The 13,738-nt window shown below is 35.4% G+C and overlaps 1 pseudogene across 1 annotated transcript; it reads right to left on the bottom strand.

The window, feature by feature from the left end:
• Window positions 1–11,384: 11,384 nt before the first annotated feature.
• On the bottom strand, window positions 11,385–13,156 carry LOC122427517 (annotated as a pseudogene). Its single transcript, XR_006265432.1, has one exon. The product of XR_006265432.1 is annotated as an ATP synthase subunit alpha, mitochondrial-like (transcript).
• Window positions 13,157–13,738: the final 582 nt, after the last annotated feature.

The following is a 13,738-nucleotide window of genomic DNA, read 5'->3' on the forward strand; positions in this document are numbered from 1 at the left end:
TTGGAATAATTCATATTCTCAGTCACATGTTCTGAGATATTATACATAGGAACATTACCTAAGGCAATACATTCATGCTTACCAGTCAGGGAAAAACACAATTTTGAAAGAATAAATTTGACTTCTGGGAGACGGACAGGGAAATAGATAATGACCCTTCAGCAGCACTTTTTGCTGAGGATCAATGACAAGACAATAATAACAGTAATGTAGCATTTGTATAACACTTTATAATTTAGAAAAGGCTTTGCAAATAAATATTCTCTTATATTTGAATTTTGAGAAACCCTTGATTTAATAATTAGTTTAATTTCTGTAATCAAAAAGAAAAGGAAAAAAGAGCAACATTAAAGAATTAATTAACTTACCAAATATACAGATACTAGCTGTTAGAATTGGATCTTTAGTTTCAATGTTCTAGTGACCAAATGATGTTCATGACTCCAAGTCTAATATTTTCATTGTAAAAAGTTTATATGATAACAACTCATATGTAGTAAAGAAATACTAGCTTATATTCAGTGTTGATTCTAAAATTAAGTATGCCAGTTCCTTTACAGAGGTTTTACTAATTGAGTCAAGGAACCAACTCATTGAACTCTCAACTAGGAGATAACTTCTTATCACAATTCTTAGTGTTTCATAGTATCTTCTGTGTGCACATAGAAATTTTATTGGTTTCAACATTTCTTTCTCAACAGGTAGTTAGGAAAAGAAAGTTACCATATTTAGCACAGAAATCATATTGCAGTTTCTTGTATGAAGAATAAAATTCTAAAATTAAAAGCATAATAATAAATTCTCATTGAATTAATTACATTGAATGAAACATATCCAATAATAATCATACTGTATAATCACTAGTTAGATAGTTCAAACATCTTCCCTACAAAGTAGTATGAATATTATCTTTATGTTTTAGAGTTATATTTCTGGTTAAATGTTTTTATAAAACATTTATAGCTTGCTTCTTATGACTAATTTTAAAAAATTTAGTAGATATTAATTAGTCTGTCTGTCATGATTCTAGAGTCATGCATTATTTCTCTGATAGATATGAAGAAGGATAAAGAAGAGACCCAGGGCTGGTGCACTGGGAAGACCCAGAGGGATCGGATGGGGAGAGAGGCAGGAGAGGGGTCGGGATGGGGAACACATGTAAATTCATGGCTGATTCATGTCAATGTATGGCAAAAACCACTACAATATTGTAAAGTAATTAGCCTCCAACTAATAAAAATAAATGAAAAAAAGAGATTTACACTATAAGATATGTATACATATACAAATGTGTGTGTTTACACTTATGCTAGATGCTGAAAACACACATACACACACATATACATAACCTGGGTAATCCATAAAGTCTCTCAGAATGTACTAATAACCATTTTAAATGGAAATCACTGGGAGCTGAAGGGGAGATATGAAAAAAATACTTGTAGAAATGAACTAGATATGAGATAACAGCTTCCTTAATCTGAAGTAAATGCTACAGCAAAAGGTTCTGGTATTATTCCATTGTTGGCATACTCTTTTAGCTCCAGCAAACTTTTATGATTATGATACCTAACCAAAGAAAGCAGCATATATTTTGTGCACAGGGTTTGGAGTTCAAAGAACTGGTATTTAAGGCCCAGGCACACCATGTAAGTTTAGGAAAATACCTTGACTATTCATTTTAGTTATATGTAGAATGAAACTATTTAATTAGTGATTATAGAGTGTTTGGTAAAATGACATGAAGTAAATCAAAACTGAAAGGTGTACAAAATCATACTTATGACAGTTGATTAGAAAATAGTAAGCGATCACTGCAATTCCCTTGACTTTTTAGAAGGAGCTGTTATTTCAGCTAAATTTGAATGCAATTTAGCTGTATAGTATTTAAGCCTCAAGTAGAAGTGTGCATTTTCTAGATGCAAGACACAAATCATTCTCCTTAATTTTAAAAATAATCTATGCTTTGCTTAAACCCTCAGAGAATTTAACTTCTGTCATCAAGTTTCAGAATGAGTAGAGAAAATTTAACTTTCCCTTTCCTTTTATTTTTTAAATTGTGAGAGATTTCAAACTCAGAAAGTAATAATAGTGAATACTCACATCAATGGCTCTGTGCCAGGTTTAGTTACATGTAATGAATCAATAGATTTTCACAGTAATACTTTGAGGCAAATATATCAGCTATCCTCATTTTACAGGTGAAGAAAGCGAAGTTCAAGGTTAAGAAGGTAATAAAGAGCGGAACTGGGATTGGAATGCAGGTCATTTGACTCTGGAAACTGGGTCTTAACCATGTCACAATACTATCTACTTCACAGAAAGAGAAATTAAGCCTCAAAAAATGATAAATGTTAAAACTTGCCATGCTTTTTCCAAATTACTTTCCTTAGGTGGTGGTAAGCAGAACAGAGGTAGTTGGCCTCTTTCCTTGTGCTCCTTTTCAAATTTGTTGCCTCCCACAGAGCATTTGCAAAGATCCAATATTTTTCTTGATGTTGAGTAGTATGAATTCTTTGGATATTTTGATAAATTAGTAACAAATATTTTCTCCCAGTCATTAGGCAGCTTTTTCACTCTGTTTGTGGTTTCCTTCACTGTGCAAAAGCTATTTTGTTTGATGTAGTTCCATTGTTTATTTTTGCTTTTATTTACCTATCCTGAGAGTTCAGTTTACTCACTTAGTTGCATCATTTCTTTGCGATCCCATGGACAGCAGCACTCCAGGCCTCCCTGTCCATCACCAACTCCCAGAGCTTGTTCAAACTCATGGCCGTTGAGTCAGGGATGCCATCCAACCATCTTATCTTCCGTCATCCCCTTCTCTGGCCTTCAATCTTTCCCAACATCAGGGTCTTTTTCAATGAATCAATACTCCGTATCAGGTAACCAAAGTATTGGAGTTTCAGCTTCAGCACCAGTCTTTTCAATGAATATTCAGGACTGATTTCCTTCAGGATTAACTGGTTTGATCTCCTTGCAGTCCAAGGGACTCGCAAGAGTCTTCTCCAACACCACAGTTCAAAAGCATCAATTCTTTGGTGCTCAGCTTTCTTTATAATCTGCTCTCACATCCATATATGACTACTGGAAAACCATAACTTTGACTAGATTGACCTTTGTTGGCAAAGTAATGTCTCTGCTTTTTAATATGCTGCCTAGTTTGGCCATAGCTTTTCTTCCAAGGAGCAAGTGTCTTTAAATTTCATGGCTGCAATCACCATTTGCAGTGTTTTTGAAGCCAGAGAAAAGAAAGTCTCTCTCACTGTCTGCATTGTTCCCCCATTTATTTGCCTTGAAGTGATGGGAACGGATGCCATGATCTCCATTTTCTGAAAGATGAGTTTTAAGCCAACTTTTTCACTCACCTCTTTCACTTTCATCAAGTTCCTCTTCACTTTCTGACATAAGGGTGGTGTCATCTGCATATCTGAGGTTATTGATATTTCTCCTGGCAATCTTGATTTCAGCTTGTGCTTCATTCAGCCTGGCATTTCTCATGGTGCACTCTGCATATAAATTAAATAAGCAGGGTGTCAACATACAGCCTTGACATACCCTTTTCCCAGTTTGGAACCAGTCTGTTGTTCCATGTCTGGTGCTAACTGTTGCTTCTTAACTTGCATACAGATTTCACAGGAGGCAGGTATGGTGGTCTGGTATTCCCATCTCTTGAAGAATTTTCCAGTTTGTTGTGGTCCACACAGTCAAAGGCTTTGGCATAATCAATAAAGTAGAAGTAGATGTTTTTCTGGAATTCTCTTGCTTTTTTTATGATCCTCAGTTGGATCATAACAACATCAGTCTGTTGGCAATTTGGCCTCTGGTTCCTCTGCTTTTTCTAAATCCAGCCTGAACATCTGGACGTTCTCGGCTCACGTACTGTTGAAGCCCCTCTTGGAGAATTTTGATTATTACTTTGCTAGCATGTAATATGGTGCAATTGTGCGGTAGTTTGGCATTGCCTTTCTTTGAGATTGGAATAAAAACCGACATTTTCCAGTCCTGTAGCCACTGCTGAGTTTTCCAGATTTGGTGGCATATAGAGTGCAGCACTTTCACAGCATCACTTTTTAGGGTTTGAAATAGATCAGCTTGAATTCCATCCTCTCCACCAGCTTTGTTCTTAATGATGCTTCTTAAGGCCCACTTCACTTCAAACTCCAGGCTGTCTGCCTCTAGGTGAGTGATCACACCATCGTGATTATCTGGGTCATGAAGATCTTTCTTATATAGTTTTTCTGTTTATTCTTGCCACCTTTTCTTAATATCTTCTGTTTCTGTTAGGTCCATACCATTTCTGTCCTTTATTGTGCCCATCTTTGCATGAAATGTTCCCTTGGTATCTCTAATTTTCTTGAAGAGATCTCTAGTCTTTCCCATCCTGTTGTTTTCCTCTATTTCTTTGCATTGATCACTGAGGAAGGCTTTCTTATCTCTCCTTGCTATTCTTTGGAACTCTGCATTCAAATGGGTATATCTTTCCTTTTCTCCTTTTCCTGTCACTTCTCTTCTTTTCTCAACTATTTGTAAGGCCTCCTCAGACAACCATTTTGCCTTTTGGCATTCCTTTTTCTTGGGAATGGTCTCGATCACTGCCTCCTGTACAATGTCACAAATCTTTGTCCATAGTTTTTCAGGCACTGTATCAGATCTAATCCCTTAAATCTTTTGTCACTCCCACTGTATAATATAAGGGATTTGATTTAGGTCATTTTGACATTTGATTTAGGTCTTCCTGAGAAGACATATCCAAGAAATATTAGTAAGACCAATGTCAAAGGCTGTACTGTTTATATTTTCTTCTAGAAGTTTTAGAGCATCAGGTCTTACAGTTACTCTCTTGAGAGCTCCTTGGACTGCAAGGAGATCAAACCAGTCAGCTCTAAAGGAAATCAATTCTGAATATTCATTGGAAGGACTGATGTTGAAGCTGAGGCTCCATACTTTGGCAACCTGATGTGAAGAGCTGACTCATTGGAAAAGACTCTGGTGGTGGGAAAGATTGAAGACAGCAGAGGATGAGATGGTTAGATAGCATCACCAACTCACTGGACATGAATCTGAGCAAACTCTGGGAGATAGTGAAGGACAGGGAAACCTGATGTGCAGCAGTCTGTGGTGTCACAAAGAGTTGGACGCCACTTAGCGACTGAACAACTACAGTTAAGTCTTTAATCCATTTTGAGGTGGCTTTTGTTGTTGTATACAGTGCGAGAAAGTAGTCTGGTTTCATTCTTTTGCATTCTTTCCAGTTTTTCCAAAACCATTTATTGAAAATGCTGTCTTTTTCTCATTGTATATAACCTTGCCACCTCAGTTATAGATTAACTTTCCATATAAACTTGGCTATATTTCTATACTCTATTTCTGTTCCATTGATCTATGTATCTTTTCTTTAATGCACTTTTATGCTGCTATGATTACTGTAGCTTTGTAATATAGTTTGAAATCATAGAGCATGGTATCACTAATTTTGTTCTTCTTTCTCAAGATTGCTTTGCTCTGGGGTCCTTTGTGGTTCCATACAAATGTTAGGATTATTTGTTCTAGTTCTGTGAAAATGCCATGGGTACTTTGATAGGAGTTGCACTGAATCTGTAGATTACTTTGAGTAGTACGGTTATTTTAATGATATTAATTTCTCTTAATTCATGGCCATGGTATGTCTTGCCATTTGTTTATGTCATCTCCAATTTCTTTCAGCAAAGTTTTATGCTTTTCAGAGTTAAACTCTAACATGCTTAGTTAGATTTATCCCTAGGTATTTATTCTTTTTAATGCAGTTGTAAATGAGATTGTTTTGTTTATTTTTTTAAATAGTTTGTTAGTAGTGCAACAGACTTCTGTATATTAATTTTGAATCTTGAAATTTCCCTGATTTCATTTATAGGCTCTAACAGATTTTTGGTAGCAGCTTTAGAATTTTCATATATATTATCATGTCATCCGCAAACAATGACCCTTTATGTTTTTTCTTTTTAATTTAGATACCTTCTTTTTCTTTTTTGACTGTTGTGACTTAGACTTCCAATACTATGCTGCATAAAAGTGGCAAGAGTGGACATCTTTGTCCTTAGTCTTAAAGGAAATGCTTTCAATTTTTTCACCACTAAATATGATTTGGGCTGTGACTTTGTCACAGCCTTCTATATCCGCTGTGTTGAGAGGTTATCTCATAAATGAATGCTGAATTTTGTCAAAAGCTTTTTCTGCAACTATTGAGATGGTATATTTTATTCATTAAGTTGTTAATGTGGGGAGTCACACTGTTTGATTTGTAGATATTAAACTATCCTTGTATCCCTGGGATAAATCCCATGTCATGTGATTCTTTGAAACTACTGTTTAATTGTTTTGCTAATATTTTGTTGAGGATTTTTGAATCTATGCTCATCAGTGATATTGGCTTATAATTTTCTTTTTCAAATAGTCTTTGTCTAGTTTTGGTATTAGGGTAATTCTACCTTCAAATTTTTAAAACCATTTGAGAAGAACAAGTGTTTTCTTTAAAAGTTTAGTAAAATTCACTTGTGAGTTTGTCTCATCCTGGATTTTTGTGTGGTGGGATTTTTTTTTTTTTTTTTTTTTTACTGACTCAAATACATTATCAGTAATTGGTCTGTTCATATTTTCTATTTCTCCTTCATTCAGTCTTGGGAGATTGCATTTCTAGAAATGTATCCATTCCTTCCAAGTTTTCCATTTTATTGGTGTATAACTCTTCATAGCAATCTCATGATCCTTTGTATTTCAGTGGTGTCAGCTTCATTTCTGATTTTCTTAATTTGTACCTTCCTTTTTTCTTCATGAGTATGGTTAAAAGTTGACCAATTTTGTTATCTTTCCAAAGAATGACATCTTAGTTTCATTGATGTTTTCTACTTTAATTTTAGTCTTTATTTTATTTATATGTGCTTTGATATTCATTGTTTGTTTCCTTCTACTAACTTCTGGTTTGTTTGTTTTTTTTTTACAGTTCATTTAGCTATAAGGTTTAGATTGTTTCTTTAAGATTGTGTTGTTTCTTGATGTAAGCTTATTGCTATGATCTTCTGTCTTAAAACAGTTTTGCTGCATTCCATAGATTTTGGAACGTTGTGTTTCCATTTTCATAGCTTTGGGTATTTTAAAATTTCCTCTTTAGTTTCTTCAGTGACCATTTTGGTTGTATAGAAGGATGTTGAGTAGCCTCCAAATGTTTGTGGTTTTTACAGATTTTTTTTAATGTAGATAATTTCTCATTTCATACTTTGTGGTTGGAAAAGATTTTTAATATGATTTCAACCTTCTTAAATGTATTGATACTTCTTTTGTGATCTAGTGTGAGATCTATGCTGAAGAATAGCCTATGTGCACTTGAAAGTATCTTCTGCTAGTTTTGGTGAAATATTTTGTATATAATCTATTAATTTCATATGGGTTAATGTGCTATTTAAGGTTAGTGTTTCCTTAACTGATTTTTTGTCTGAGTGACCTGTCCTTTATTGTATTACTGTAAATTTCTCCCTTTATATTTGTTGATATTTGTTTTATGTATTTAGGTGTGTCTATGATGGGAACATCTATAATTGTTACATCTTCCTGCTAAAACTTGATCTCTATTATTATGTAATGCCTTTCTTTGTCTCTTGATACAAGGTTATAAAGTTTGTTTTATCTAAGTATTGCTGTCTTAGCTTTTTCATTTCCATTTTCATGGAACATATTTTTGTATCTCCTCACTTTCAGTGTGCGTGTGTCTTTAGATCAGCTATTCGTATGTGTATATATATATATTATTCTCTTTTATAAAAAGGCCATTCAGCTACCCTACATCTTCTGATTGGAGCATTTAATACATTTACATCTAAATTAATTAGTGATAGGTATGTACTATGGCCATGTTTTTGGTTTTGTACTTCTCTTTTGTTCCATTCATCTTCTTTACTTTTGCTTTCTATGCTTGTAATTTGTTGATTATTCTTTATTTTTATATTTGTTATATATTTTAAGTTGATGATCTCTTCATTTTAAATACATTCGAATCACTCTACATTTTTATATCTTTCTGTTTTGTGTATTCCTTAACTACTTTTCATAAACATTGATGATTATATTACCCTCCCACTGGTTTTATAAGTGACTGATCTGTTAACTTAACTATATATTTTTATTTACTAAGGTGATTTTTTCCCTTCATACTTTTTATGTTTGTAATTGTGATCTTTTTTTGTCTGCTTAGAGAAGTTCCTCTAACATTTCTTTTAAAATTGGTATACAGGTGATAAATTCTTTTACATTTTGGCTGTCTGTGAAACTTTTTCTCCTCTTCCAATATGAATGTTAAATATGCCTGGTAGAGTATTCCTGATCATAGAGTTTTTCTGTTTCATTGCTTTCAGTATATTACACTATATCCTTCTGGTCTGCGGTTTCACCTGAAAATCCAGTTGATGTTCTTATGAGAGTTCCTTTGTGTTTCTTTTAAGATTCTTTTTCCTTGCTCCCTTTAAGACTTTCTTTTTCTTTTTAATTTTTGCCATATTTGTTATAATGTGTCTTGGCGTGGACTTCTTTGGGCTCATCTTGTTTGGAACTCTCTGCTTCCTAGATCTGACTTGAACCCCTTGCTTCTTTTGGAGAGCTTTTGCAGTTTTTATTATTCTTCTGTTTGTGCATTGCCTACCCCGGGGTATGGGTCTTAATTATACTGTGCCTCTATCCCACCTACTTATTCTGTTTCCTTTGCCATATCTTTATTTGTAGAAAATCTTTTACTGGAATAAAAGTTACTCTTATAGCTAGTTGCTCTATTAAGTAATGTAACTTTGTTTTTTGTTTTTGTTTTGGGTGTTTTGTGGGAAGGAGTAAGCATTTGGAATTTTGGTGTGTCTGTGGGAGGAACTGAATTTAGTGTCTTCCTACTCTATCATATTGACCACTTCCTCTCTTCATGTATGGTTTTAACTAGCATTTACTTACTAAATATTAGAGAACAATCTGAATTTAAATGTGCAATAGTCCATAATATCAACACACTGACAGTCTAGAGGCTGAATTTATGGAAAAACAAGCAGTTGTTGATTAGATACTTTTTTATCTGGAGAAACAATGGTAACTAGCTTAAGCATGGTCCCTTTCTTCATGGAATTTACATTCTATCGAAAGATTCAGGCAGTGAATGTGTATATAAATAAAGCAAATAATTACAGACTGTGATAATTTCCAAAGGGGAAATGATATTGTACTGTTAAAGAAATAAAAAGGCAAGTATTTTAGATGTAGCCAAGGCATGGTACTGTGTCCTGTAAGACATGGACTCAAATATGTAAAAGATAGAGGGTACTGGTTTTTTTGTTTTATCAGTTTGGTAAACATTAAAAGATGTTTTGCAGAGGGGCCTCAACAGACAAACAGATATTCTTATGTTTTCCTGAAGTGAATGCTACTATCCTTTGGAGATATTTGAAAATATCTATTAATTCACCCATCCCATTTTTGAGAAGCTATTCTGTAGGACCTTATTAAAAATCTGCTTTTTAAGTTATAATTAACATAAAATATATTATTTTCGGGTATGCAACATAATGATTCAATTTATTTCAGTTCAGTTCAATCACTCAGTCATGTCCAACTCTTTGTGACCCCATGGACTGCTTTACGCCAGACTTCCCTGTCCATCACCAACACCCAGAGCTTGTTCAAACTCATGTCCATTGAGTTGGTGATGCCATCCAACCATCTTATCCTCTGTCGTCCCCTTCTCCTCCTGCCTCTAATCTCTCCCAGCATCAGGGTCTTTTTCAATGAGTCAGTTCTTTGCATCAGGTCGGCCAAAGTATTGGAGCTTCAGCTTCAGCATCAGTCCTTCCAATGAATATTCAGGACTGATTTCCTTTAGGATCAATTTATTTACACATTTTAAAATGATAGCCACAATAAAGTTCAGTTACAGTCCATCATCATACAAAGTTGTTACAGTAGACTATATTCCTATATGTACATTACATCTTCATGACTTTTATTTTATAGATGGGAATTTGTATCCCTTAATCCTCTTTACCTATTTCACCCATCCTTCTCTCCTCTGACAACCACCAGTTTATTCTCTGTATATATCAGTCTTTTTTTCCATTTTGTTCTGTTTATTCATTTGTTTTGTTTTTTTAAACACCACATATAAGTGAAACCATACACTGTTTTTCTAGTATACTCCTTAGTACCCAGATCTATCTCTCTTGCCTCAAAGGCAAGATTTTATTCTTTTTTATACTGGAATAATTGTCTATTGTCCATATTACATAATATGGTCATATTACATAATTGTCCATACATACATATACCATTGTGGTATATGTATATATATATATAGCTATCACACCTTCCTTATCAATTTATCCATTGATGGATACTTAAGTTACTTCAGTATTTTGATTATCATAAATAATTCTGCAGTGACTATAAGGATATATATATTAAATATATATGATATTGAATGCATACATATTCAAATTAGTGGAGTTTTTGTTTTCTTCAGGTGAATTCCCCAAAGTGGAATTGCTGGATCATATATAATCTATCTTAAGTTTTTTGAGGCATCTTCATACTGTTTCCATAAGGTTTGCATCTATTTATAATTGCGCTAGCACATACTAGGATTTCCTTTTCTCCAAAGCCTCTTCAGCAGTTGCTTTATGCCTTTTTGATAAAAGTCATTCTGACGGTTATGGGACGGTATCTCGTTGCGGTTTTGATGTGTGTTTCCCTGATGACTAGTGATGTTGAGCACTGTTTCATGTGCTTGATGACCACTTATATGTCTTCTCTGGTGGCTATTCAGATCCTCTGCCCATCTTCAATTGTTTTCTTTATATTACGTTTATGTATTTCTTTGTATTTTTGGATATCAATCTCTTATCAGAGATATCATTTACAAATAACTTCTTCCATTCTGTGGGTCACCTTTTCATTTTGCCCTTGACTTCCTCTGCTGTGAAAAGCTTTTAGCCTGATGTAGTCCTATTAGTTTATTTTTGCTTTTTGTTGTCCTTGCATGAGGAGACAAATTTTTAAAATGTTGCTAAGATTGATGTCAAAGAGGTTACTGCTTGTATTTTCTTCTAGGAGATTAATGGTCTCATTTAAATATTTAATTCATTTTTAGTTTATGTTTGTATATGATATGATAAAGTGGTCCATTTTTATTCTTTGCATGTAGCTGTCCAGTTATCTCACAACATATATTAAACAGGCTGTTTTTACCTCATGGTATATGATTGTTTTCATCAATGTAGATTAATTGATCATATGAGCATAGGTTCATTTCTGGATTTTCTATTCTGTTTCATTTGTCATCTGTCTGTTTGTGTCAATACCATATTGTTTTGTTTTGTTTTTTTTATCACGGAAACTCAATTTTAATGTGATTACTGCACATCTGCAGTATTGGAGTAATCCTTTTATGAGTGGAACTAGAAGAAACAGTGACAAAACCAAACTGGCGTTTGATGTGAATCCACAGGAGTTTAAGCTTCAAATCCAGCCAAGAAGTTTGTTACAATCTCTTTCAGCTTTGCATTTGTCTCTTCTGAGATCTTTCCATCAGTCCTGATTTTGCCCAACAGGGCTTGATGTTGGCTGATAACATGAGGCAAGAAAGCATTCTCAAATTTTGTGATCTTGCTGGGCTCCAGCTTGTCAAGAAAGCCCCTGACACCTGCATAGATAACAGCCACGTGCTCTTCAGTAGCCATGGGAGAATACTGTGCTTGCTTCAGCAGCTCAGTCAAACGCACACCACGACTCAAGAGCTGTTGAGTGGCAGCATCAAGGTCAGAATTGAACTGGGCAAGAGCAGCATCCTCACGATTCTGAGCCAGCTCGTTTCATGGCACCTGCCACCTGTTTCATGGCCCTGGTTTGGGCAGCAGATCCGACACAGGACACAGACAAACCAACATTAATGGCAGGGCAGATACCTTTGTAGAACAATTCTGTTTCCAAGAAGATCTGTCTGTCAGTGATGGAAATGTTTGTTGGGATGTAAGCAGACACATCACCAGCTTGTGTTTCTATGACTGGTAGAGCAGTTAAAGAGACACCATTAAAAGCATCATTCATTTTAGCTGCTCTCTCCAGTATATGGGAGTGAAGGTAGACCACATCATGAGGATAGGCCTCACGACTCGGGGGCAGCAGAGCAGCATAGATATCTGACGATAAGCAACTGTGTGTGGATAAGTCATCATAAATAATCAAAGCATGTTTGCCATTATCCCTAAAATATTCTCCCATTGAACATCCAGAGTAAGGAGCCAGGTACTAAAGTCGAATAGCATCTGAAGCAGTAGCTGAAACCACAATGGTGTACTTCATGGTATCTGCATCTGTAAATCTCTTCACCAGCTGGGCAGCAGTGGATCTCTTTGGACAAATAGCAACATGGATACAGTACAGCTTCTTCTTTTCATCAGTTCCATCACTGAATCATTTCTGGTTAATGACATTTCTGGCAATTGATGTTTTGCCAACCTGTCAGTCACCAATAACCAGATTACACTGACCACAACCAATCGTCACCAAGCTATCCACAGCCTTAATGCCAGTTTGCATTGGTTCCGACACAGGGATTCGAGGAATGATTCCAGGGGATTTCAAGCCACTCGTCTTCGGGCCTTGGAACCAATTGGACACTTTGCATCAATGGCATTACCAAAGGCATCAACTACACGACCCAGCAGCTTCTCACTGACTGGAACATCTACAATAGCCCCAGTTCTCTTCACAATATCTCCTTCCTTAATTAGTTTATCATTTCCAAACATGACAACACCAACATTGTCAGGCTCCAAGTTCAGAGACATGCCTTTTAAACCTGAAGAAAATTCTACCATTTCTTCTGCATGAGCATTTCTTACCCCAAGTACCTGGGCAATATAATCACCAATATTTAAAACATGGCCAGTCTCTTCAAGGTTAACAGAGGTATCAGCTCCAAGAATATGTTCTTCGAGAACAGAGGACACCTCAGCAATGCCAGTCTTCTGAAGACAAGAGTTAGAGGCATGGAGGTTTCTTGCAGCAATGAAGGATGATCCCAAAGCATTTTTGGAGACCAGCCCAGCTCGCAGAGGGAGGGCGTGGGTATGGCCGTGGCGATGCGCACGGACAGCATCTTTGCAGCTCCTCTTCAGGTGCTTCCTCTGCAGCCGCAGCCTCGAGATGCACTGACCACCCTATTGTTTTGATGACTGTGGCTTTGTAGTATAATTTGAAGTCAGGGAATGTGATATCTTTTTCTTATTGTTCTTTCTCAAGACGCTTTGTATATTCGGTGATTCTATTACAAACTTTGGGATTGTTTGTTCTAGTTCTATGAAGAATGTCATGAGTATTTTGATAGATGTTGGATTGAATCTGTAGTCTGTTTTGGGTAGTAGGGCCGCTTTAATAGTATTAATTCTTACAACTCAAGAACATGGGATATCTATTTATTTGTGTCATACAATTGATTCATTCAAAATGGGAAAGGGGTACGACAAGGCTGCTTATTTAATTTCTATGTAGAGTACATCATGTGAAATGCCAGACTGGATGAATCATAAGTTGGAATCAAGATTGCTGGGAGAAATATCAATAACCTCAGATATGCAGATGATACCACTATAATGGCAGAAAGTAAAGAGGAACTTAAGAGCCTCTTGATGAGGGTGAAAAATGAGAGTAAAAAAGCTAGCGTAAAACTCACTATTACGAA

The sequence above is a fragment of the Cervus canadensis genome, chromosome 25 (genome assembly GCF_019320065.1).
Source record: "Cervus canadensis isolate Bull #8, Minnesota chromosome 25, ASM1932006v1, whole genome shotgun sequence".
Classification (NCBI taxonomy): Eukaryota; Metazoa; Chordata; class Mammalia; order Artiodactyla; family Cervidae; genus Cervus; species Cervus canadensis.